The 26684-nt window shown below is 45.3% G+C and overlaps 1 protein-coding gene across 1 annotated transcript in view; it reads right to left on the bottom strand.

The window, feature by feature from the left end:
* FBXL16 (F-box and leucine rich repeat protein 16) overlaps positions 1 to 26449 on the bottom strand; it is a 50504-nt gene extending 24055 nt beyond the window's left edge. Inside the window, exon 1 of the mRNA XM_075179113.1 lies at positions 25821 to 26449. The gene's annotated coding sequence lies outside the window, so the exon portion shown is untranslated. The remainder of the gene's footprint in view (positions 1 to 25820) is intronic.
* Positions 26450 to 26684: the final 235 nt, after the last annotated feature.

A 26684-nucleotide genomic window follows, 5' to 3' on the forward strand; every position in this document is an offset into this window, starting at 1 on the left:
GTACTACAGTTCAAGGAAGTGCATTCAATTGCGATTGAAAAAATACAATTGTGCTCTAGAGCCTTGCAGGACTTTTCTTTTAAATGACTTGCACAAGTTTGTCCGAGTTAAGAAAACAGGTGCCCAATTCAGCTAGAACCTATCTGAAAAATGGTGGTAGCTACACTTATTTACATTGGAATAGTCTCTTATAGTGGACCTACTACCATGAACTTATGGATTAAATGGTGTGTAACTATATATATATCTCATGTTTTGCTTTTATTGAAGATATTTCATTTCATGTTGTCTTATTTTGTGCATTTCCTTCCTTCATGATGCCAATATTCAAAGTATCGAGGAGACAGATTCAGCTGAATTCTAGAAGTGTAAAAAGAAATATTACCTGCATTACTGTAGTTTTGGGGAAATAATAGTGGATTATGTTATTCTGGTGTATTTGTCATTTTTAAACTATAAAAAGTGCAGACTACTATACTTCTATGTATTAGAGCTGCTCAGGCTCGGTTCCTCGGGAACTGAACACACCTCAACTTAGGGGATCCGAGTACCGAGCCGAGCCGAGCCGGCTCGGTACTGTCGCGCGACCTTGGAATTGAAAATGAGGCAAAACGTCATTGTGACGTCGTCGGATCTCGCGAGTTTTGAATTCCTTTTTAAGATCCAACATATCGAGGGGTGGGAGGGAGGGCGGACCCCCATTTATCTTTTCCGCCACTGCTGTGTGTCAATGTGTCCTAGACGTGCTAGGAACTGCCGTGTGTTTGTGTCATTGCTCTGTCGCTTACCATCCAGCCAGGTCGCCGCAGTATTGGTCCAAAAGTGTATGAAAATAATATTGTGACCTGTGAGGTGGTCTAAATTGACTGCAAATGACTTGAAATTAGTGTTATTGAGGTTAATAATAATGTTGGAACAAAAAAAGAGATTTTTAAAATTATGTGATTTTAGCATATTTTAGGATTTTTTCTAAAAAATCCAAATCCAAAACCAAAACACACGAGGGCGGTTTTGCCAAAACCAAAACCAAAACACGAAGCTAATCTAGATCCAAAACCAAAATCAGTTCACGGGGGTCAGTGAGCATCTCTACTATGTATACGTAACGGCACCTTGTCATTTCAAAGTGTACACCGACTTCACCGTAATTTAACATGCCTCTGTAATATCAATCTGCGCCCATCTGTTGAAGTGCAATTAGGGGGTGTAAAATGTTCTCCATGATAAAAGTAGGGACTAAGCCACCAGGTGTGGGAAAATGCAACAGAAAAAAAAATCAGTGCGTCCTTTGTGTATTTGTGTGCTACAAATACACAAAGGAAATAGCAGCTAGTGTTTTTCTTGCGTGAAAAAAAAATGCACCCCTTGCACTGCCCCTCTATCTGTAGGTATATGTAAATCCACAGGCCATACCGTATAACTAGGTACAATTTGCGCTGCAGTGTTACATTTTGCAGTTTGGAAAATGCCTTGTGCAGTTTTACTTAGGGGATGAAAGGTCAGTTTAAAGGATTATCTCCACTTTTCCTATAAACCTCCGGCACGTATGTAATACGTGTTCATTATAGGGCAGCCCGGTGGCTCAGTGGTCATCACTTCTGCCTCACAGCGCTGGGGTCATGAGTTCAATTCCCGACCATGGCCTTATCTGTGTGGAGTTTGTATGTTCTCCCCCCGTGTTTGCGTGGGTTTCCTCCGGGTGCTCCGGTTTCCTCCCACACTCCAAAAACATACTAGTAGGTTAATTGGCTGCTATCAAAATTGACCCTAGTCTCTCTCTCCGTCTATGTGTATGTTAGGGAATTTAGACTGTAAGCTCCAATGGGGCAGGGACTGATGTGAATGAGTTCTCTGTACAGCGCTGCGAAATCAGTGGCGCTATATAAATAAATGGTGATGATGATGATATCTTTCACAAAATAAAATGGCTGAAATCTATGCCGTTGGGAATAGCCTATACCTTATTATATTAGAAACAACTTGGGTGTTTCATGATCATGTAGCACAGAGGTGGAAGTAACAAGCTGTGGGCCCCCGTGCAAGGAGAAGGGAACCGGGGCCCCCAACCCTCTGCATCTGCCATGCAGCGGGCCCCATTATATCCAAGAGCCCCTACCTCCTGCACTAAAGGTATTTCCGCCACTGCTGTAATGGCATCAGGTTTGATGCTTCTATACAGGTGATGGAACTCTAAGGTAAGCGTTTGGTATTTCCCAATAAAATAAGAGTTAATGTTCTTACCAGTGCTAATATCCCCATCTCACCCTCTAAAACATTATAAATATAAATGCTGAGTGATGTCATCCTTGTACAGCAATTACAACGCTTTTTGCCAGATGTGACTACCTGCCTGCACCGTACTTACCAGGGTACAAGTTAAGCGACAAATAAAAAAGACTGTAATAGATTTCATAAGGAGACAGCAAATGATACGTTTTTTTTTTCATCTTATCTCAGCCTGGCCAAAATATCAACTGCATCCGGGCCTATAATTTAGGAGACCTGAGCGATGGCTGTTGCCTAGCAACAGTTTTAACATCACCCCCCGTTAGATCCGTGCTGTCATAAATTTTTAGCCAAAGGCAAAAACCCACTTACAGTGACATGTCTGTGCTTCCTTTATTTAAAAAAGAATTATTTAGATTCAATTGTGATTTCCTTCCTTGGTCTCAGCAAAGCGAGATGGATCTTAAGTGCTTGCTGCAAGATTTACTGTCACCTACACAGAGAGTAAATATATTCTATAAATACATATGTAGTTTATGGACCTGATAGAATGTCAGTATCAGCCAATTCCCTCGTTATATCACAGCACTCGTCTCTCCTTTGTATTTTATATATCTGGGCGTTTAAATTGAGCTGGATCTGTTAGTAGTGTTGTGTATTAGCTGCTAATTCTTTTATAAATTGCGCAGGTTTGGGCATTTGTAGACACATAGGGCTCTATGTACTAATGTACAGGGATGACGAAAGGAGGATGGGGCGTCTACAAAGTACCCAGGCCTTCTTTGGGTGCCCAGCGGTGGTGTTGGATCATCATCATCATCATCATCATCATCATCATTTTTTATATAGCGCCACTAATTCCGTAGCGCTGTACAGAGAACTCACTCACATCAGTCCCTGCCCCATTGGAGCTTACAGTCTAAATTCCCTAATATACACACACAGACTAAGGTCAATTTGTTAGCAGCCAATTAACCTACTAGTATGTTTTTGGAGTATGGGAGGAAACCGGAGCACCCGGAGGAAACCCACGCAAACACGGGGAGAACATACAAACTTCTCACAGACAAGGCCATGGTCAGGAATTGAACTCATGACCCCAGTGCTGTAAGGCAGAAGTGCTAACCACTGAGCCACCGTGGATGGGGCTTGGCCCCTTCCGTGACGAAATATAGACTGGGGAACATGACTGCACACGTTCCTCCAAGGCGACATCCGCCGTACAAGCCATTGCTGGAGCTGTGTGCAGCCTGGGGGTTGTATGTGACATCAGGACCGAAACTTGGGCTGTGCGAGACAGGCGACCGCTCAGTGCACAACGCTGATAGGGCGGGTGCAGTTTATGAATATTTTACGTCAATTTGGTTAAAATCGACGGATGGGGGGGGCGCCAGTTTTCCTTCTCAGCCAACGTGCTTTTAATTTGTGGCTCTGTGTGACATACCTCAACATGACACGTCCAGGGGCAAACACAGGCTTTGTAGAGGGGGGTTTCCACACCACGCCACCAGTGGGCGTGACCAGCAAGCATGGGGCCGTGGCTATAATAGATAATTAGACAGTGCTTGGCTGTTCTCCAACTCTTCCTATCCCTATAATATACATGGGCAATGCTACGTGCACTACTGTTAGGTACACGCAGCTCTCCCTTTTCAAGCAGAGCTGTGTGAAGCAGGGGCAGGGTCTAGCCACCTCAATTATACTGTGCCCCAGGCTTGGAGGAGGGTTTCCAGGCACTAGGAACCCCCTCCCCCTCGGTTTGCCTATGCCGTCACGTCCCAGTGTGACATACCCACATAAGCAGAATATGTCAGAGGACTTCCTAGCAAAACATAAAATTACTGGCACTAGCGGAGCAGGAAAAAAAATAACCTTAAAAAATAGCCATAGAATACCAGCATATAAAAATAAATAAAAATTTTTTAATGCAAAGTGTCAACAATGTGTCTATAATCATGAGTTAAAACCCTTTATTACACCTATCATGAAAAACTTAAGCATAAACAAATGCTATAGGTATAAATAGATAAAAAATAGCAACACAATGCTAATTTCAATAAAAGCCCACAGTCAGTCCATAAATACAATATATAATTATATATGCATCGTTATCATACGCTCCATGTCGTTGTATGTCATTTGTTTGTGTTGTGATGCCGTCAACGTATTGTCCTGCATAATATGTCAGCGCTTTATAAATATAAGATATTGGTATTCTGTTGCACAGGATAATGTAATCTGAGGAGACTTGTCCACAGTACGTTTGTCCCTGAAGAATCTACCAATCGTTACGTTCCGTTAAATAGTGGCGTGACGTGACTTACTGGAAAGTGGTCACATGATTCCTGAGAACATAGTAATTGTTATATCTCAACACCAACTTTGCAAGATTTATCGTCGAAAAAAGATCTCCACGTTTATGTTTTATTGAGAGTTTGCATTTCAGCTACATCTGATTTACGAGGCTGAAGTTATCTTAGTCTGAAAGACACTTGTCTACACCTCGATTAGTTACGCATTTTACTACTGACTGCGGCTAAGGCTAATGTGGAAAAAATATTTTACGCGATGCTTCCTTTAGCTCTTTGAAATAAAATCCCCCCATACAGAAGCAGACTGTGGTCATGAATTAATGGAATGTTAAGAATTAAAAATGGAAAAAATAAATATGGAACCTAGCTCTTAAATATAGCTCCATCACTGTTTGCTATTAATGCTAAATACTGTATATTGTGGTATCTGCTGTTAATATTATTATAAAACTTGAGAAGGATAAAGGTATACCGCTGTGTCTGACTTAAATCAGACGTTTCTCTTACAATGTAACCTGCTCACCACCAAACAACAATGTATCAACAATGCATTATATATTTTAATGTCTGCCACAAATATCCAGCAATTCAAAAATTGTAAATCTTGTAGGTAGATATTGGGCACTAGATTTTTGGACTTTGGGCAAAAAAGCAAAACCCTCAGGCAGAAAACGCCTTCAGTTTCTCCACGTGAACCGCAGGTCAAATTTATTTTAGCCTCTGCCACCAGCATTATAAGCCACAAGGTTTTTTCAAAACTCAAGCTAGTGTCACACGAGTGCTTTAGAATGTTGCAGTTGTCCAGCCAGAAAGCTGGAAAATAGCTGTGATTAATTCCCAGGGGCCTGGAGGGAGCTCTTATGGACTTTTGTTCTCACAGTGCTTTACACAGACATTAATTCCCAGTTATATCACAATGAAGAATTAAAAGAGAAGATTTGGGGGTAAATGTATCAAGCTGCGAGTTTCCGATGGGTTTGAAAAGTGCAGATGTTGCCTATGACAACCAATCTAGCTGTCATTTAGTTGATTGGAGTTTGTATGTTCTCTCCGTGTTTGCGTAGGTTTCCTCAGGGTGCTCCGGTTTCCTCCTACATTCCAATAACATACTGATAGGTTAATTGGCTGCTATCAAATTGACCCTAGTCTCTCCCTCTCTCTGTCTGTGTGTATGTTAGGGAATTTAGACTGTAAGCTCCAATGGGGCAGGGACTCATGTGAGTGAGTTCTCAGTACAGCGCTGCGGAATTAGTAGCACTATATAAATAGCTGCTGATGATGATGAATGTACTAAATAAATGATAACTAGAATCTGATTGGTTGCTATAGGCAACGTCTTCACTTTTCAAACACGTCGGAAACTCGCAGCTTGCTACATTTACCCCTTGATGTTATACTATAGTGGTGAACAAGAGTTTGCTAATGTTATATTCAATTACACTTTATTTTTCAAATTTATTTTTGCTTTTGTGAAGCTAGATGTCCCAGGATGCACTGGTAACCATGGACTGGAAGGAAGCACTAGACTGTAATTCCAGTCACCGGCTGCCAGTGCATGCTGGAACATGTAGTTCTACAATAGATGGCAGCATTTCCTCACTAGTTGAGGTAAAAAACTATGTGTAGAATCGGCGCTTCTCACAGTAAAACTTTTGAGTTTCGCTCCCAACTTTCCCGCTGGCCAAACACCACAATTTTCACGCAAGACTCGGTGAGCAGGCACTTAAACATCGGGTGCGATAAGTGGAGCCGCAATTGTAAACAGGTGCATTATTTTTGCTGAGGTATAATGTTCACCTTTATAATACTAGATTGGATCGGCTTTGAACCAATCTGCGTGTGCTCACCTGCTAGCAATAAATAATAGGATTTTCTGTTTAAAATAAATCAATGGGGTTCTGGTCAAATGCACTAAGTTTGTGCGAGACCATCTCATCCTGGACAAAAAGAACAGAAAAGTCTTTAAACTCAATCTCTTTAACACATCTCTGTGCTGTAGTATCACAAAGACTGGACAATGGGAAACGTCAGTCCTGCCACAGCTAAATATCTAAGAAAAACTATAAATAATAAAAAAAATAGTTGTCAAGATTTTAAAAATTAGGTTTGGTCTTCTCAAGTTTCTTAAATGACTTAAAGCTGCATATTGCCGTTTCCACAGACATGTTTGCATGGCTCATCTGAGCACTAGAGACAAGGGCATGGAACATTTATCTGGTGCCTCTGACCCCCTTGTCTGGTGAGTGGCTTACATCAGCTGTACAATGCCCTTTGTAAGCCTGCTGAGTGGGAGTCGCCAAAATGGCCGCTTGAAGAGGACAGCACCGTTCTGCCAAAGAGAAACTTTCCTCCTTATCATTCTTATTTAGCATTTTATGCAAACAGGTAAATGTCAAAAGCATACATTGCTGTTATCAGTTTAATTATTGATTCCAGACAGTGACAAAGCATTTGTGATGGACTTTCACAGAAATATGGCATTCAACTTGTGGATGTTTTTTTTCCCCCCATTTAAGAAGATGCTCTTAAGACTCAGCTTCAACATATACAAATATTTATTTTGTAGCTCAATCTTAAAATCAGTGGGAATTTCCCTTTGGATCTTCCTAAAAGGGCAGATGTCAGGGCTGGCAACATGTGGCCCTTCAAGGCATGTCTGTGGCCCCTCAGAACCTTCCGATCCACTTGGCTCTCTGATTTTATCTAGCATATATTTAATATCAGGAATGTGTGCCACCCTGTATGAGGTGGTAAGTGAATTAGTGCCTCTCTCATTCCTTGACCAGTTACCCTTCCGCCCAAAACTTGCCCCCTGAGTCCTCTACGTAATGTCACCTCCTTATAGGAAACCCTGTGTTAAATAGAAAACATATCTAAGGGGACAGGAATGAATATCTTGAACTGCGCGGATGTGGAAACCTTATTCACACGATATTTATACTATAATCTTCCCTAGAAATCATTTAACCCAAATGTCATTAGGACAATTTCCCAAGACCCCAAACCGCCTGTGCTTCCGACGCAGCAGCTACATCCCGTGACCAGTTAAAAGCGATAGATGGAAATAAATTGACATCTATGAAAGGCTAATGTAAGTCAATAAGATCGATTGGGAATGGTTTTGATCCAGAGACAAATCAGCCAGCGACGGTTTATGATCTATCTGTCCCCGAGAGACCGGACTGAGTAAGGCTGCCTTGTAATTAGTCATTTTAAATGAGGAAGACCTGACAGAGCTGCATTTTATGGCAATGACACATTTCCTGCACACGGATGAATGAAGACAAAGCGATGAATGGAAGGCTAGATGAGGTCATAGCAGAACGGGATCATTCCTCATCCCTCAGCAGGGGGATAACATCCACACAACGGATGGCGCCCCGCTGCTTTCATTGCTAGAGGTGAACATTGCAGCATTACCAGGGGACTGAGGCCAGGGAAATACAGACATGGCTTTGCATCACCGTGCAGAGCAGCTTAACAACAAACAGCTGCTTATTCCTGGCAGAGGAAAGTTGCTGCTCAGAAAAAGCTCACGTAGCGCAAGTCCGAAAATTGATATCCCCAGAAAGGAAGTGCCAGTCACCTGCACACAGAGGAGGCAGCCATGTTGTGGGCTGGACTAATAATCATGAGAACGCAGCCAATCAGTTCCTGCATCAGTAATGTCTCTGGTTCCAAGTGACCTGAGCATTGGCTCAGCTCATAAAATGGCTGCTGTGTGTGGTCAACAATTACGTTTCAATGGCCACCGACATTAACGAAGGTCTTCTTCCTGTAGAGGTGTGGAGCACTGTGCATAAATACTCACGTAGTTCATACGGTTATCAGTGCGGCTGAGCGCAGTCACACAGTCTATGTAGCAGGTTAGTGTGTGATTGGATGGTGATGTCACAGCGCAGTCACACAGTCTATGTAGCAGGTTAGTGTGTGATTGGATGGTGATGTCACAGCGCAGTCACACAGTCTATGTAGCAGGTTAGTGTGTGATTGGATGGTGATGTCACAGCGCAGTCACACAGTCTATGTAGCAGGTTAGTGTGTGATTGGATGGTGATGTCACAGCGCAGTCACACAGTCTATGTAGCAGGTTAGTGTGTGATTGGATGGTGATGTCACACAGTGAGCGCAGTCACACAGTCTATGTAGCAGGTTAGTGTGTGATTGGACGGTGATGTCACACAGTGAGCGCAGTCACACAGTCTATGTAGCAGGTTAGTGTGTGATTGGATGATGATGTCACAGCGCAGTCACACAGTCTATGTAGCAGGTTAGTGTGTGATTGGATGATGATGTCACACAGTGAGCGCGGTCACACAGTCTATGTAGCAGGTTAGTGTGTGATTGGATGGTGATGTCACACAGTGAGCGCAGTCACACAGTCTATGTAGCAGGTTAGTGTGTGATTGGATGGTGATGTCACACAGTGAGCGCAGTCACACAGTCTATGTAGCAGGTTAGTGTGTGATTGGATGGTGATGTCACACAGTGAGCGCAGTCACACAGTCTGTGTAGCAGGTTAGTGTGTGATTAGATGGTGATGTCACACAGTGAGCGCAGTCACACAGTCTATGTAGCAGGTTAGTGTGTGATTGGACGGTGATGTCACACAGTGAGCGCAGTCACACAGTCTATGTAGCAGGTTAGTGTGTGATTGGATGATGATGTCACAGCGCAGTCACACAGTCTATGTAGCAGGTTAGTGTGTGATTGGATGGTGATGTCACACAGTGAGCGCGGTCACACAGTCTATGTAGCAGGTTAGTGTGTGATTGGATGGTGATGTCACACAGTGAGCGCAGTCACACAGTCTATGTAGCAGGTTAGTGTGTGATTGGATGGTGATGTCCCACAGTGAGCGCAGTCACACAGTCTATGTAGCAGGTTAGTGTGTGATTGGATGGTGATGTCACAGCGCAGTCACACAGTCTATGTAGCAGGTTAGTGTGTGATTGGATGGTGATGTCACACAGTGAGCGCGGTCACACAGTCTATGTAGCAGGTTAGTGTGTGATTGGATGGTGATGTCACAGCGCAGTCACACAGTCTATGTAGCAGGTTAGTGTGTGATTGGATGGTGATGTCACACAGTGAGCGCGGTCACACAGTCTATGTAGCAGGTTAGTGTGTGATAGGATGGTGATGTCACACAGTGAGCGCAGTCACACAGTCTATGTAGCAGGTTAGTGTGTGATTGGATGGTGATGTCCCACAGTGAGCACAGTCACACAGTCTATGTAGCAGGTTAGTGTGTGATTGGATGGTGATGTCACACAGTGAGCGCAGTCACACAGTCTATGTAGCAGGTTAGTGTGTGATTGGATGATGATGTCACAGCGCAGTCACACAGTCTATGTAGCAGGTTAGTGTGTGATTGGATGATGATGTCACACAGTGAGCGCGGTCACACAGTCTATGTAGCAGGTTAGTGTGTGATTGGATGGTGATGTCACACAGTGAGCGCAGTCACACAGTCTATGTAGCAGGTTAGTGTGTGATTGGATGGTGATGTCACACAGTGAGCGCAGTCACACAGTCTATGTAGCAGGTTAGTGTGTGATTGGATGATGATGTCACAGTGGGCGCAGTCACACAGTCTATGTAGCAGGTTAGTGTGTGATAGGATGGTGATGTCACAGCGCAGTCACACAGTCTATGTAGCAGGTTAGTGTGTGATTGGATGGTGATGTCACACAGTGAGCGCAGTCACACAGTCTATGTAGCAGGTTAGTGTGTGATTGGATGATGATGTCACAGTGGGCGCAGTCACACAGTCTATGTAGCAGGTTAGTGTGTGATTGGATGGTGATGTCACAGCGCAGTCACACAGTCTATGTAGCAGGTTAGTGTGTGATTGGATGGTGATGTCACACAGTGAGTGCAGTCACACAGTCTATGTAGCAGGTTAGTGTGTGATTGGATGGTGATATCACAACGCAGTCACACAGTCTATGTAGCAGGTTAGTGTGTGATTGGATGGTGATGTCACAGCGCAGTCACACAGTCTATGTAGCAGGTTAGTGTGTGATTGGATGATGATGTCACAGCGCAGTCACACAGTCTATGTAGCAGGTTAGTGTGTGATTGGATGATGATGTCACACAGTGAGTGCAGTCACACAGTCTATGTAGCAGGTTAGTGTGTGATTGGATGGTGATGTCACAGCGCAGTCACACAGTCTATGTAGCAGGTTAGTGTGTGATTGGATGATGATGTCACACAGTGAGTGCAGTCACACAGTCTATGTAGCAGGTTAGTGTGTGATTGGATGGTGATGTCACACAGTGAGCGCAGTCACACAGTCTATGTAGCAGGTTAGTGTGTGATTGGATGGTGATGTCACAGCGCAGTCACACAGTCTATGTATCAGGTTAGTGTGTGATTGGATGGTGATGTCACACAGTGAGCGCAGTCACACAGTCTATGTAGCAGGTTAGTGTGTGATTGGATGGTGATGTCACACAGTGAGCGCAGTCACACAGTCTATGTAGCAGGTTAGTGTGTGATTAGATGGTGATGTCACAGCGCAGTCACACAGTCTATGTAGCAGGTTAGTGTGTGATTGGATGGTGATGTCACAGCGCAGTCACACAGTCTATGTAGCAGGTTAGTGTGTGATTGGATTGTGATGTCACAGCGCAGTCACACAGTCTATGTAGCAGGTTAGTGTGTGATTGGATGGTGATGTCACACAGTGAGTGCAGTCACACAGTCTATGTAGCAGGTTAGTGTGTGATTGGATGGTGATGTCACAGCGCAGTCACACAGTCTATGTAGCAGGTTAGTGCGTGATTGGATAGTGATGTCACACAGTGAGCGCAGTCACACAGTCTATGTAGCAGGTTAGTGTGTGATTGGAGGGTGATGTCACACAGTGAGCGCAGTCACACAGTCTATGTAGCAGGTTAGTGTGTGATTGGACGGTGATGTCACACAGTGAGCGCAGTCACACAGTCTATGTAGCAGGTTAGTGTGTGATTGGCTGGTGATGTCACACAGTGAGCGCAGTCACACAGTCTATGTAGCAGGTTAGTGTGTGATTGGATGGTGATGTCACAGAGTGAGCACAGTCACACAGTCTATGTAGCAGGTTAGTGTGTGATTGGATGGTGATGTCACAGCGCAGTCACACAGTCTATGTAGCAGATTACTGTGTGATTGGATGGTGAGGTCACAACGCAGTCACACAGTCTATGTAGCAGGTTAGTGTGTGATTGGATGGTGATATCACAACGCAGTCACACAGTCTATGTAGCAGGTTAGTGTGTGATTGGATGGTGATGTCACAGCGCAGTCACACAGTCTATGTAGCAGGTTAGTGTGTGATTGGATGGTGATATCACACAGTGAGCGCGGTCACACAGTCTATGTAGCAGGTTAGTGTGTGATTGGATGGTGATATCACAACGCAGTCACACAGTCTATGTAGCAGGTTAGTGTGTGATTGGATGGTGATGTCACAGCGCAGTCACACAGTCTATGTAGCAGGTTAGTGTGTGATTGGATGGTGATATCACACAGTGAGCGCAGTCACACAGTCTATGTAGCAGGTTAGTGTGTGATTGGATGGTGATGTCACAGCGCAGTCACACAGTCTATGTAGCAGGTTAGTGTGTGATTGGATGATGATATCACACAGTGAGCGCAGTCACACAGTCTATGTAGCAGGTTAGTGTGTGATTGGATGGTGATGTCACAGCGCAGTCACACAGTCTATGTAGCAGGTTAGTGTGTGATTGGATGATGATGTCACACAGTCTATGTATCAGGTTAGTGTGTGATTGGATGGTGATATCACACAGTGAGCGCAGTCACACAGTCTATGTAGCAGGTTAGTGTGTGATTGGATGGTGATGTCACACAGTGAGCGCAGTCACACAGTCTATGTAGCAGGTTAGTGTGTGATTGGATGGTGATGTCACAGCGCAGTCACACAGTCTATGTAGCAGGTTAGTGTGTGATTGGATGATGATGTCACACAGTCTATGTATCAGGTTAGTGTGTGATTGGATGGTGATATCACACAGTGAGCGCAGTCACACAGTCTATGTAGCAGGTTAGTGTGTGATTGGATGGTGATGTCACAGCGCAGTCACACAGTCTATGTAGCAGGTTACTGTGTGATTGGATGGTGAGGTCACAACGCAGTCACACAGTCTATGTAGCAGGTTACTGTGTGATTGAATGGTGATGTCACACAGTGAGCGCAGTAACACAGTCTATGTAGCAGGTTAGTGTGTGATTGGATGGTGATGTCACAGCGCAGTCACACAGTCTATGTAGCAGGTTACTGTGTGATTGGATGGTGAGGTCACAACGCAGTCACACAGTCTATGTAGCAGGTTAGTGTGTGATTGGATGGTGATATCACAACGCAGTCACACAGTCTATGTAGCAGGTTAGTGTGTGATTGGATGGTGATGTCACAGCGCAGTCACACAGTCTATGTAGCAGGTTAGTGTGTGATTGGATGATGATGTCACACAGTCTATGTATCAGGTTAGTGTGTGATTGGATGGTGATGTCACACAGTGAGCGCAGTCACACAGTCTATGTAGCAGGTTAGTGTGTGATTGGATGGTGATGTCACACAGTGAGCGCAGTCACACAGTCTATGTAGCAGGTTACTGTGTGATTGAATGGTGATGTCACACAGTGAGCGCAGTCACACAGTCTATGTAGCAGGTTAGTGTGTGATTGGATGGTGATGTCACAGCGCAGTCACACAGTCTATGTAGCAGGTTACTGTGTGATTGGATGGTGATATCACAACGCAGTCACACAGTCTATGTAGCAGGTTAGTGTGTGATTGGATGGTGATGTCACACAGTGAGCGCAGTCACACAGTCTATGTAGCAGGTTAGTGTGTGATTGGATGGTGATGTCACAGCGCAGTTACACAGTCTATGTAGCAGGTTAGTGTGTGATTGGATGGTGATGTCACAGCGCAGTCACAGAGTCTATGTAGCAGGTTAGTGTGTGATTGGATGGTGATGTCACACAGTGAGCGCAGTCACACAGTCTATGTAGCAGGTTAGTGTGTGATTGGATGGTGATGTCACAGCGCAGTCACACAGTCTATGTAGCAGGTTAGTGTGTGATTGGATGGTGATGTCACACAGTGAGCGCAGTCACACAGTCTATGTAGCAGGTTAGTGTGTGATTGGATGGTGATGTCACAGCGCAGTCACACAGTCTATGTAGCAGGTTAGTGTGTGATTGGATGGTGATGTCACACAGTGAGCGCAGTCACACAGTCTATGTAGTAGGTTAGTGTGTGATTGGATGGTGATGTCACAGCGCAGTCACACAGTCTATGTAGCAGGTTAGTGTGTGATTGGATGGTGATGTCACACAGTGAGCGCAGTCACACAGTCTATGTAGCAGGTTAGTGTGTGATTGGATGGTGATGTCACAGTGCAGTCAGACAGTCTATGTAGCAGGTTAGTGTGTGATTGGATGGTGATGTCACACAGTGAGCGCAGTCACACAGTCTATGTAGCAGGTTAGTGTGTGATTGGATGGTGATGTCACACAGTGAGCGCAGTAACACAGTCTATGTAGCAGGTTAGTGTGTGATTGGATAGTGATGTCACACAGTGGGCGCAGTCACACAGTGTATGTAGCAGGTTAGTGTGTGATTGGATGGTGATGTCACAGCGCAGTCACACAGTCTATGTAGCAGGTTAGTGTGTGATTGGACGGTGATGTCACACAGTGAGCGCAGTCACACAGTCTATGTAGCAGGTTAGTGTGTGATTGGATGGTGATGTCACAGCACAGTCACACAGTCTATGTAGCAGGTTAGTGTGTGATTGGATGGTGATGTCACAGCGCAGTCACACAGTCTATGTAGCAGGTTAGTGTGTGATTGGATGGTGATGTCACAGCGCAGTCACACAGTCTATGTAGCAGGTCAGTGTGTGATTGGATGGTGATGTCACACAGTCTATGTAGCAGGTTAGTGTGTGATTGGATGGTGATGTCACAGCGCAGTCACACAGTCTATGTAGCAGGTTAGTGTGTGATTGGATGGTGATGTCACACAGTGAGCGCAGTCACACAGTCTATGTAGCAGGTTAGTGTGTGATTGGATGGTGATGTCACAGCGCAGTCACACAGTCTATGTAGCAGGTTAGTGTGTGATTGGATGGTGATGTCACACAGTGAGCGCAGTCACACAGTCTATGTAGCAGGTTAGTGTGTGATTGGATGGTGATGTCACAGCGCAGTCACACAGTCTATGTAGCAGGTTAGTGTGTGATTGGATGGTGATGTCACACAGTGAGCGCAGTCACACAGTCTATGTAGTAGGTTAGTGTGTGATTGGATGGTGATGTCACAGCGCAGTCACACAGTCTATGTAGCAGGTTAGTGTGTGATTGGATGGTGATGTCACACAGTGAGCGCAGTCACACAGTCTATGTAGCAGGTTAGTGTGTGATTGGATGGTGATGTCACAGTGCAGTCACACAGTCTATGTAGCAGGTTAGTGTGTGATTGGATGGTGAGGTCACAGCGTAGTCACACAGTCTATGTAGCAGGTTAGTGTGTGATTGGATGGTGATGTCACAGCGCAGTCACACAGTCTATGTAGCAGGTTAGTGTGTGATTGGATGGTGATGTCACACAGTGAGCGCAGTCACACAGTCTATGTAGCAGGTTAGTGTGTGATTGGATGGTGATGTCACACAGTGAGCGCAGTCACACAGTCTATGTAGCAGGTTAGTATGTGATTGGATGGTGATGTCACAGCGCAGTCACACAGTCTATGTAGCAGGTTAGTGTGTGATTGGACGGTGATGTCACACAGTGAGCGCAGTCACACAGTCTATGTAGCAGCTTAGTGTGTGATTGGATGGTAATGTCACACAGTGAGCGCAGCCACACAGTCTATGTAGCAGGTTAGTGTGTGATTGGACGGTGATGTCACACAGTGAGCGCAGTCACACAGTCTATGTAGCAGGTTAGTGTGTGATTGGATGATGATGTCACAGTGGGCGCAGTCACACAGTCTATGTAGCAGGTTAGTGTGTAATTGGATGGTCATGTCACAGCGCAATCACACAGTCTATGTAGCAGGTTAGTGTGTGATTGGATGGTGATGTCACAGCGCAGTCACACAGTCTATGTAGCAGGTTAGTGTGTGATTGGACGGTGATGTCACACAGTGAGCGCAGTAACACAGTCTATGTAGCAGGTTAGTGTGTGATTGGATGGTGATGTCACAGCGCAGTCACACAGTCTATGTAGCAGGTTAGTGTGTGATTGGATGGTGATGTCACAGCGCAGTCACACAGTCTATCTAGCAGGTTAGTGTGTGATTGGATGGTGATGTCACAGCGCAGTCACACAGTCATAGTAGCAGGTTAGTGTGTGATAGGATGGTGATGTCACACAGTGAGCGCAGTCACACAGTCTATGGAGCAGGTTAGTGTGTGATTGGACGGTGATGTCACACAGTGAGCGCAGTCACACAGTCTATGTAGCAGGTTAGTGTGTGATTGGATGGTGATGTCACAGCGCAGTCACACAGTCTATGTAGCAGGTTAGTGTGTGATTGGATGGTGATATCACAGCGCAGTCACACAGTCTATGTAGCAGGTTAGTGTGTGATTGGATGGTGATGTCACACAGTGAGCGCAGTCACACAGTCTATGTAGCAGGTTAGTGTGTGATTGGATGGTGATGTCACAGCGCAGTCACACAGTCTATGTAGCAGGTTAGTGTGTGATTGGATGGTGATGTCACACAGTGAGCGCAGTCACACAGTCTATGTAGCAGGTTAGTGTGTGATTGGATGATGATGTCACACAGTCTATGTAGCAGGTTAGTGTGTGATAGGATGGTGATGTCACACAGTGAGCGCAGTCACACAGTCTATGTAGCAGGTTAGTGTGTGATTGGATGGTGATGTCACAACGCAGTCACACAGTCTATGTAGCAGGTTAGTGTGTGATTGGATGATGATGTCACAGCGCAGTCACACAGTCTATGTAGCAGGTTAGTGTGTGATTGGATGATGATGTCACACAGTCTATGTAGCAGGTTAGTGTGTGATAGGATGGTGATGTCACACAGTGAGCGCAGTCACACAGTCTATGTAGCAGGTTAGTGTGTGATTGGATGGTGATGTCACAACGCAGTCACAAAGTCTATGGAGCAGGTTAGTGTGTGATTGGATGGTGATGTCACAGCGCAGTCACACAGTCTATGTAGCAGGTTAGTGTGTGATTGGATGATGATGTCACACAGTCTATGTAGCAGGTTAGTGTGTGATAGGATGGTGATGTCACACAGTGAGCGCAGTCACACAGTCTATGTAGCAGGTTAGTGTGTGATTGGATGGTGATGTCACACAGTCTATGTAGCAGGTTAGTGTGTGATAGGATGGTGATGTCACACAGTGAGCGCAGTCACACAGTCTATGTAGCAGGTTAGTGTGTGATTGGATGGTGATGTCACAACGCAGTCACACAGTCTATGTAGCAGGTTAGTGTGTGATTGGATGATGATGTCACAGCGCAGTCACACAGTCTATGTAGCAGGTTAGTGTGTGATTGGATGATGATGTCACACAGTCTATGTAGCAGGTTAGTGTGTGATAGGATGGTGATGTCACACAGTGAGCGCAGTCACACAGTCTATGTAGCAGGTTAGTGTGTGATTGGATGGTGATGTCACAACGCAGTCACACAGTCTATGTAGCAGGTTAGTGTGTGATTGGATGGTGATGCACAGCGCAGTCACACAGTCTATGTAGCAGGTTAGTGTGTGATTGGATGATGATGTCACACAGTCTATGTAGCAGGTTAGTGTGTGATAGGATGGTGATGTCACACAGTGAGCGCAGTCACACAGTCTATGTAGCAGGTTAGTGTGTGATTGGATGGTGATGTCACAACGCAGTCACACAGTCTATCTAGCAGGTTAGTGTGTGATTGGATGATGATGTCACAGCGCAGTCACACAGTCTATGTAGCAGGTTAGTGTGTGATTGGATGATGATGTCACACAGTCTATGTAGCAGGTTAGTGTGTGATAGGATGGTGATGTCACACAGTGAGCGCAGTCACACAGTTTATGTAGCAGGTTAGTGTGTGATTGGATGGTGATGTCACAACGCAGTCACACAGTCTATGTAGCAGGTTAGTGTGTGATTGGATGGTGATGTCACCCAGTGAGCGCAGTCACACAGTCTATGTAGCAGGTTAGTGTGTGATTGGATGGTGATGTCACAGCGCAGTCACACAGTCTATGTAGCAGGTTAGTGTGTGATTGGATGGTGATGTCACAGCGCAGTCACACAGTCTATGTAGCAGGTTAGTGTGTGATTGGATGGTGATGTCACACAGTGAGCGCAGTCATACAGTCTATGTAGCAGGTTAGTGTGTGATAGGATGGTGATGTCACAGCGCAGTCACACAGTCTATGTAGCAGGTTAGTGTGTGATTGGATGGTGATGTCACAGCGCAGTCACACAGTCTATGTAGCAGGTTAGTGTGTGATTGGATGGTGATGTCACACAGTGAGCGCAGTCACACAGTCTATGTAGCAGGTTAGTGTGTGATTGGATGGTGATGTCACAGCGCAGTCACACAGTCTATGTAGCAGGTTAGTGTGTGATTGGATGGTGATGTCACAGCGCAGTCACACAGTCTATGTAGCAGGTTAGTGTGTGATTGGGTGGTGATGTCACAGTGCAGTCATACAGTCTATGTAGCAGGTTAGTGTGTGATTGGATGGTGATGTCACAGCACAGTCACACATTCTATGTAGCAGGTTAGTGTGTGATTGGATGGTGATGTCACAGCGCAGTCACACAGTCTATGTAGCAGGTTAGTGTGTGATTGGCTGGTGATGTCACACAGTGAGCGCAGTCACACAGTCTATGTAGCAGGTTAGTGTGTGATTAGATGGTGATGTCACAGCGCAGTCACACAGTCTATGTAGCAGGTTAGTGTGTGATTGGATGGTGATGTCACACAGTGAGCGCAGTCACACAGTCTATGTAGCAGGTTAGTGTGTGATTGGATGGTGATGTCACAGCGCAGTCACACAGTCTATGTAGCAGGTTAGTGTGTGATTGGATGGTGATGTCACACAGTGAGCACAGTCACACAGTCTATGTAGCAGGTTAGTGTGTGATTGGATGGTGATGTCACAGCGCAGTCACACAGTGTATGTAGCAGGTTAGTGTGTGATTGGACGGTGATGTCACACAGTGAGCGCAGTCACACACACTATGTAGCAGGTTAGTGTGTGATTGGATGGTGATGTCACACAGTGAGCGCAGTCACACAGTCTATGTAGCAGGTTAGTGTGTGATTGGATGGTGATGTCCCACAGTGAGCGCAGTAACACAGTCTATGTAGCAGGTTAGTGTGTGATTGGACGGTGATGTCACACAGTGAGCGCAGTCACACAGTCTATGTAGCAGGTTAGTGTGTGATTGGATGGTGATGTCACAGCGCAGTCACACAGTCTATGTAGCAGGTTAGTGTGTGATTGGATGGTGATGTCACAGCGCAGTCACACAGTCTATGTAGCAGGTTAGTGTGTGATTGGATGGTGATGTCACACAGTGAGCGCGGTCACACAGTCTATGTAGCAGGTTAGTGTGTGATTGGATGGTGATGTCACACAGCGAGCGCAGTCACATAGTCTATGTAGCAGGTTAGTGTGTGATTGGATGATGATGTCACACAGTGAGCGCAGTCACACAGTCTATGTAGCAGGTTAGTGTGTGATTGGATGGTGATGTCACAGCGCAGTCACACAGTCTATGTAGCAGGTTAGTGTGTGATTGGCTGGTGATGTCACACAGTGAGCGCAGTCACACAGTCTATGTAGCAGGTTAGTGTGTGATTGGATGGTGATGTCACACAGTGAGCGCAGTCACACAGTCTATGTAGCAGGTTAGTGTGTGATTGGATGGTGATGTCACAGCGCAGTTACACAGTCTATGTAGCAGGTTAGTGTGTGATTGGATGGTGATGTCACACAGTGAGCACAGTCACACAGTCTATGTAGCAGGTTAGTGTGTGATTGGAGGGTGATGTCACAGTGAGCGCAGTCACACAGTCTATGTAGCAGGTTAGTGTGTGATTGGATGGTGATGTCACACAGTGAGCGCAGTCACACAGTCTATGTAGCAGGTTAGTGTGTGATTGGATGGTGATGTCACAGCGCAGTCACACAGTCTATGTAGCAGGTTAGTGTGTGATTGGACGGTGATGTCACACAGTGAGCGCAGTCACACACACTATGTAGCAGGTTAGTGTGTGATTGGATGGTGATGTCACAGCGCAGTCACACAGTGTATGTAGCAGGTTAGTGTGTGATTGTACGGTGATGTCACACAGTGAGCGCAGTCACACACACTATGTAGCAGGTTAGTGTGTGATTGGATGGTGATGTCACACAGTGAGCGCAGTCACACAGTCTATGTAGCAGGTTAGTGTGTGATTGGATGGTGATGTCCCACAGTGAGCGCAGTAACACAGTCTATGTAGCAGGTTAGTGTGTGATTGGACGGTGATGTCACACAGTGAGCGCAGTCACACAGTCTATGTAGCAGGTTAGTGTGTGATTGGATGGTGATGTCACAGCGCAGTCACACAGTCTATGTAGCAGGTTAGTGTGTGATTGGATGGTGATGTCACAGCGCAGTCACACAGTCTATGTAGCAGGTTAGTGTGTGATTGGATGGTGATGTCACACAGTGAGCGCGGTCACACAGTCTATGTAGCAGGTTAGTGTGTGATTGGATGGTGATGTCACACAGCGAGCGCAGTCACATAGTCTATGTAGCAGGTTAGTGTGTGATTGGATGATGATATCACACAGTCTATGTAGCAAGTTAGTGTGTGATTGGATGGTGATGTCACACAGTGAGCGCAGTCACACAGTCTATGTAGCAGGTTAGTGTGTGATTGGATGGTGATGTCACACAGCGAGCGCAGTCACATAGTCTATGTAGCAGGTTAGTGTGTGATTGGATGGTGATGTCACACAGTGAGCGCAGTCACAGAGTCTATGTAGCAGGTTAGTGTGTGATTGGATGGTGATATCACACAGTCTATGTAGCAGGTTAGTGTGTGATTGGATGGTGATGTCACACAGTGAGCGCAGTCACACAGTCTATGTAGCAGGTTAGTGTGTGATTGGATGGTGATGTCACAGCGCAGTCACACAGTCTATGTAGCAGGTTAGTGTGTGATTGGATGGTGATGTCACAGCGCAGTCACACAGTCTATGTAGCAGGTTAGTGTGTGATTGGACGGTGATGTCACACAGTGAGCGCAGTCACACAGTCTATGTAGCAGGTTAGTGTGTGATTGGATGGTGATGTCACAGCGCAGTCACACAGTCTATGTAGCAGGTTAGTGTGTGATTGGATGGTGATGTCACAGCGCAGTCACACAGTCTATGTAGCAGGTTAGTGTGTGATTGGATGGTGATGTCACAGCGCAGTCACACAGTCTATGTAGCAGGTTAGTGTGTGATTGGATGGTGATGTCACACAGTGAGTGCAGTCATACAGTCTATGTAGCAGGTTAGTGTGTGATTGGATGGTGATGTCACACAGTGAGCGCAGTCACACAGTCTATGTAGCAGGTTAGTGTTGGATTGGATGGTGATGTCACACAGTGAGCGCAGTCACACAGTCTATGTAGCAGTTTAGTGTGTGATTGGATGGTGATGTCACACAGTGAGCGCAGTCACACAGTCTATGTAGCAGGTTAGTGTGTGATTGGATGGTGATGTCACACAGTGAGCGCAGTCACACAGTCTATGTAGCAGGTTACTGTGTGATTGGATGGTGATGTCACAGCGCAGTCACACAGTCTATGTAGCAGGTTAGTGTGTGATTGGATGGTGATGTCACAGCGCAGTCACACAGTCTATGTAGCAGGTTAGTGTGTGATTGGATGGTGATGTCACAGCGCAGTCACACAGTCTATGTAGCAGGTTAGTGTGTGGTTGGATGGTCTTCTATTTAGATTGATTAAACAGACATAGGTTCATAAGTTCTCATCAGATAATATGATCTAAAACTTCTCCATGTATGTGATGTTTGGCTACATGTGTGACCAAAACCAACTCGTGAGGTTCCTGAAAAGTAATGCTGTCTATCACTGAAATAAATAATTATGGAATGAAAGCATGAAATTCTGCTGTCGAGTATAGTTAGCCTAAAATACTTTTATAGAGACAGATAATTCAAATTGTTAAAGGTGATCTCTTTATTAGCGACCTATATCGAGAGTCACAGTAAACTTTCTATACACTAAGGGTAGGTTCAATTCCCGGCATTTCTCTTTAGAACAATGCGTGCCGCACACTATTACCGTTAGTATGGTAATTTTAACGCAGATTTTTGCTTGCGGCTCACAGGAAAAATTAGCGCTGAGATTACCGTAGTAACAGTAATAGTGCGTGGCCCACAACGTGGGGAATTGAATTCCCTCCTGAGACCGCACTCAACGTCGGCGGGACACCATAATCCCAGTAAGTACGTCAAGAAGGCACCCACCAGCCTGCCTGTGACAAAAATATATATTTCCTTTGGCACTGGCGCCTCCTGCCTTAACTCCGAGTTCCTGTAGGGATCGGAATAGGCGCCTTGGTGCGTGGGAACAGCGCATGCGCAGTGAAGCCCCTTTGCGCAAATTGCCAGCAGGGGGGTGCTGGAAAAGTCAGTGCTGACCCTTGCTACACCCTTTCTTTCTCAGGGATCTCGGTGTCTTTGATAGCTTGCAGTGATTTTCTATCTAGTTATCTATGTGGTTATTACCTTTAACGATCTTGTTATTTGAATTATTGCCACTAACCTCTTTCTAGACAAGTTTCAACAATATGAAGAAGAATAACTTCCCGTACAGTGAATGTCCCTCATTGTCGTCTACAAGAACCAGTCAGTAGACAAGTTCTGCATGAGTGATGGATGGGTATGTCGTCAACAGGACACTTGTGGAACACGTCTAACCGGAGGGTAATATACCTTCTTTTCTGGTATTTTTGCAGTTGTTAATATTCAAGGAATGTTTAACATAAAGAATCCTCTTCACAACACATATTGTGTAATATAAACAGTGTTACAAGTAAGGGGACAAACAGCAAGTAATGTTTTCACCAGCGATAGGGCTAGTTATTGCCCAGTACATGGAAGGGTGCTCTAATGACTGTGTATGCAGAGGTAGGGTCTGTGCTCTAATGACTGTATGCAGGGGTGGGGCCTGTGCTCTAATGACTGTATGCGAATGTGTGGTCTGTGCTCTAATGACTGTATGTGGGGGTGGGGTATGTGCTCTAATGACTGTATGCGGGGGTGGGGTCTGTGCTCTAATGACTGTATGAGGAGGTGTGGTTTGTGCTCTAATTACTGTATGCGGGGAGGGGTATGTGCTCTAATGAATACTTTCCAACATTTTGTTGTGGAGTCCTGGGAGATGCCAGACAGGGGGCATGGTGGGAGGGCAGAAGGGGGCGTGGCACGCTCAATCGTGTAATTTTGGTGCCACCCTCATAACAAAATCGATATTGCATCATTGAGGCTACCATCCTGCCACTTCACTAGGAAGTGGGGAGGCAGGATGCAGGAGAAGTTCCTGCTCTCCCGAGAGTCTGGAAGACCTATCCGGATTCTGGGAGTCTCCTACCCGGACATTCCGGGAGAGGGTCTGTGCTCTGATGTCTGTGTATTAGGAGTAGATGAGAGTTCTGTATCCTGTACCTGTATAGTAGAAGGAAGGTAGAGGTTTGTTGCCTGGTATTTGTGTATTAGGAGGAGGTGAATGATCCGTCTCTTGGTGTATCTATATTAGGAGGAGGTGATAGATGTAGGTCTAGATGTCTATGCAATAGACGAAGTGGAAATTTAGAAGTGGATGGATATTGAACGTATAATCAAAACAGTAGGAGAAGTGTCAGTATGGCATATCACGTATACCAGATCACTGTGTCTGTGTATAAGGTCAGACAAGATCACTTCACGTCCAAAGACCTCCCTGCGCTCAACAAGTGCCCATTAATAGAGTGAACTTTTACCAATGGATTGAATCCCAATTTTCTGAGCATTAAATGTACCCTCAGCGTAACACATTAAAGATGCCTTTATGGTGCATTATTGGTGCTGCTGTGGATAAGGTCTTAAGAGACAAGGCATTGTTTATTAAGAAAAGGTAAGAGGTCAGTATTTGGAAGAGGTGGTAGATCTGTGCATTAGTAGGAGGTGAGAAGCCTGTGTATTAGGAAAAGGTGGTGTATGTACTACATAGAGGTAAGAGGTCTGCAGCCTGTGTATTAGGTGGAGTAACGTCTGTGTATTAGGAGAAGGTGGTGTATGTACTACATAGAGGTAAGAGGTCTGCAGCCTGTGTATTAGGTGGAGTAACGTCTGTGTATTAGAAGAAGCTGATAGATTGATGTTCTGATGCCTGCTACAGGGCTTTTCTCCCCATATACATCAATGGGTCACCGCCGGTGGTAAGATCATATCTACAGAGACTGCCCCCACGAAGCACAAAGGTAACCATTACCGTTCCAGCCAGTATCACCAGGGCAGATGAGTATCGCCCAGCTGCCTCCATAATATATTCTTGATAAATTGGAGCAATAAGGAATTTATTTGCAACAACCAATAAATAGAAAACATTCTTATCGCTGCATTTTGATAAATAGGCCCCATAGTCTGAATTCTCTCTATTGGGTGAAGGGAAATCCTGATGTAATAGAAGGAAGTCTGAACATTGTGTGTCAGGGCTCCAGTGGTTTGTGTAGCATGCAATGCAGAGAGACCTGTGTATTAGGTATGGGTGAGAAATCTGTGTATTAGGAAGAGGAGGGGTGGTCTGTGTTTTAGGGATATGTGAGAAGTCTGTGATATTAATAAGACGAGAGAGGTCTGTGCATTAGGAGGATGTGAGAAATTTGTGTATTAGGGAGAGGGGAAAGGTCTGTGAATTACGAAAAGGGAGAGAGGTTTGCTTATAAATAGAATGTGAGAGGTCTGTCTATTAGAGATACAAGAGCGGTCTGTGTATTAGTAAGATGGGGAGGTCTGTGTATTAGGAAGAGGGGGAGGTCAAAATATTAGGGAGAGGTGAGAGGTCTGTGTATTAGGGAGAGATGAGAGGTCTGTGTACTACGGAGAGGTGAGAGGTCTGTGGATTAGGGTGAGGTGAGAGGTCTGTGTATTAAGGAGAGATGAGAGGTCTGTGTATTAGGGAGATGGGGGAGGTCTGTGTATTAGGGAGATGGGGGAGGTCTGTGTATTAGGAAGAGGGGGATGTCTCTGTATTAGGGAAAGGTGAGAGGTTTGTGTATTAGGGAGAAGTCAGAGGTCTGTGTACTACGGAGAGGTGAGAGGTCAGTGTATTAGTAAGAGGAGAAGGTCTGTGTATTAGGGAGATGGGGAGGTCTGTGTATTAGTAAGAGGGGAAGGTCTGTGTATTAGGGAGAGGTAAGAAGTCTGTGTATTAGGGAGAGGTGAGAGGTCAGTGTATTAGGGAAAGGTGAGAGGTCTGTGTATTAGGGAGAGGTGAGAGGTCTGTGGATTGGGAACAAGGGGTTGGTCTGTATATAAAGAAGATGAGAGAGGTCTGTGTATTATGGAGAGATGAGAAGTCTGTGTATTAGGAAGAGGTGAGAGGTCTGTGTATTAGGGAGAGGTGAGAGGTCTGTGGATTGGGAACAAGGGGTTGGTCTGTATATAAAGAAGATGAGAGAGGTCTGTGTATTATGGAGAGATGAGAAGTCTATGTATTAGGGAGAGAGGAGAGGTCTGTGTATTAGGGAGAGGTGAGAAGTCTGTGTATTACAAGCATGGAAATGGTCTGTATATTAGGCTGATGTGAGAGGCCTCTGTATAAGGAAGATGAGAGAGGTCTGTGTATTAGGAAGAGGTGAGAAGTCTGTGTATTAGGGAGAGAGGAGAGGTCTGTGTATTAGGGAGAGGTGAGACCTCTGTGTATTACGAGCATGGGAATGGTCTGTATATTAGGCTGATGTGAGAGGCCTCTGTATAAGGAAGATGAGAGAGGTCTGTGTATAACAGGATAAGAGAGATACATGACCTAATATCTGTGGATTAGTCTGATGTCAGTATAGTAAAGGTACAGGATCCTGATATGTACTGAGACATAACTAACACGGTTACTGGCAATGTATATATATAGCACCTCCTCTAAGCTTTGGGTGGGTGATTACTGGTCCCTGCATCCTCCATCATCTAGGTATTACATTTCCCAGCTGTATAAAATCAAACCCATCTCCTACCGTCAGCGGTGGTTCCTCAGCTCATGGCATAACTCCTCTCAGGATTATTGGGGGCCAGACAGCTGGACATGTGGGAGCCAGGGAAACTTAGTGGTCTTGTGCACCCCGGCCTGGGTGGCAAATCCTGATGTCCACACTAAACCATGATCAACAGCAGCCAAAATAGGTCACGCCAACATCTTGTATCCCAGAACGCCTTGCAGCCCCCAGAATGACAGCCTGACACACTGAAATCCACAGGGTTCCCTTCTCTGCTCAGCCTGGGGGTGCCATTCACCCTGACGTCTTGGGCTTAGGATCTGTTGTACAGAGGGGGAGGGTGACAGCTGGAGGCACTTGCAGGTGCGAAGACAGAAGATGGAGTCTATCCAAAAAAAAAAAATACAAAAAAAAAATCCTTTAGAATAATGGCTTTAAGAAGACGTTCTCTCTTTGTCAGCAGGCAACAGTGTCACAGAGAGAGAGAGAGAGAGAGAGGGGTAAAAGCTGACATGAAAAGCCCAGAATTACTGTGTATTCCCCACCCTCTGTCACACAGCGCTGCCTCGCTTGCTAGAGAACACACACACACACACACACACACAGGGTGTCACACACATCTCCAGTTAAAGAGACATCAGCATTATTATCAATAATTCATGACTCCAGGCATGCCTCCTCCCTCGCTGTCTCTCTCCTCCACCCCCTCCTCTTCAGTGTCACTGTCCCCTCCTCCTGAGCCATAGGAGAATTGGGCTTTAAGGTGCTCATCGCATGAAGATCTGTGTGATCCCAAATGGGGGACCATTGCTTCATATGATTGAGATTATATATATATATATATCTATAATCTATATCTATCTATCTATATATATATATATACAC

The sequence above is a fragment of the Mixophyes fleayi genome, chromosome 7 (genome assembly GCF_038048845.1).
Source record: "Mixophyes fleayi isolate aMixFle1 chromosome 7, aMixFle1.hap1, whole genome shotgun sequence".
Classification (NCBI taxonomy): Eukaryota; Metazoa; Chordata; class Amphibia; order Anura; family Limnodynastidae; genus Mixophyes; species Mixophyes fleayi.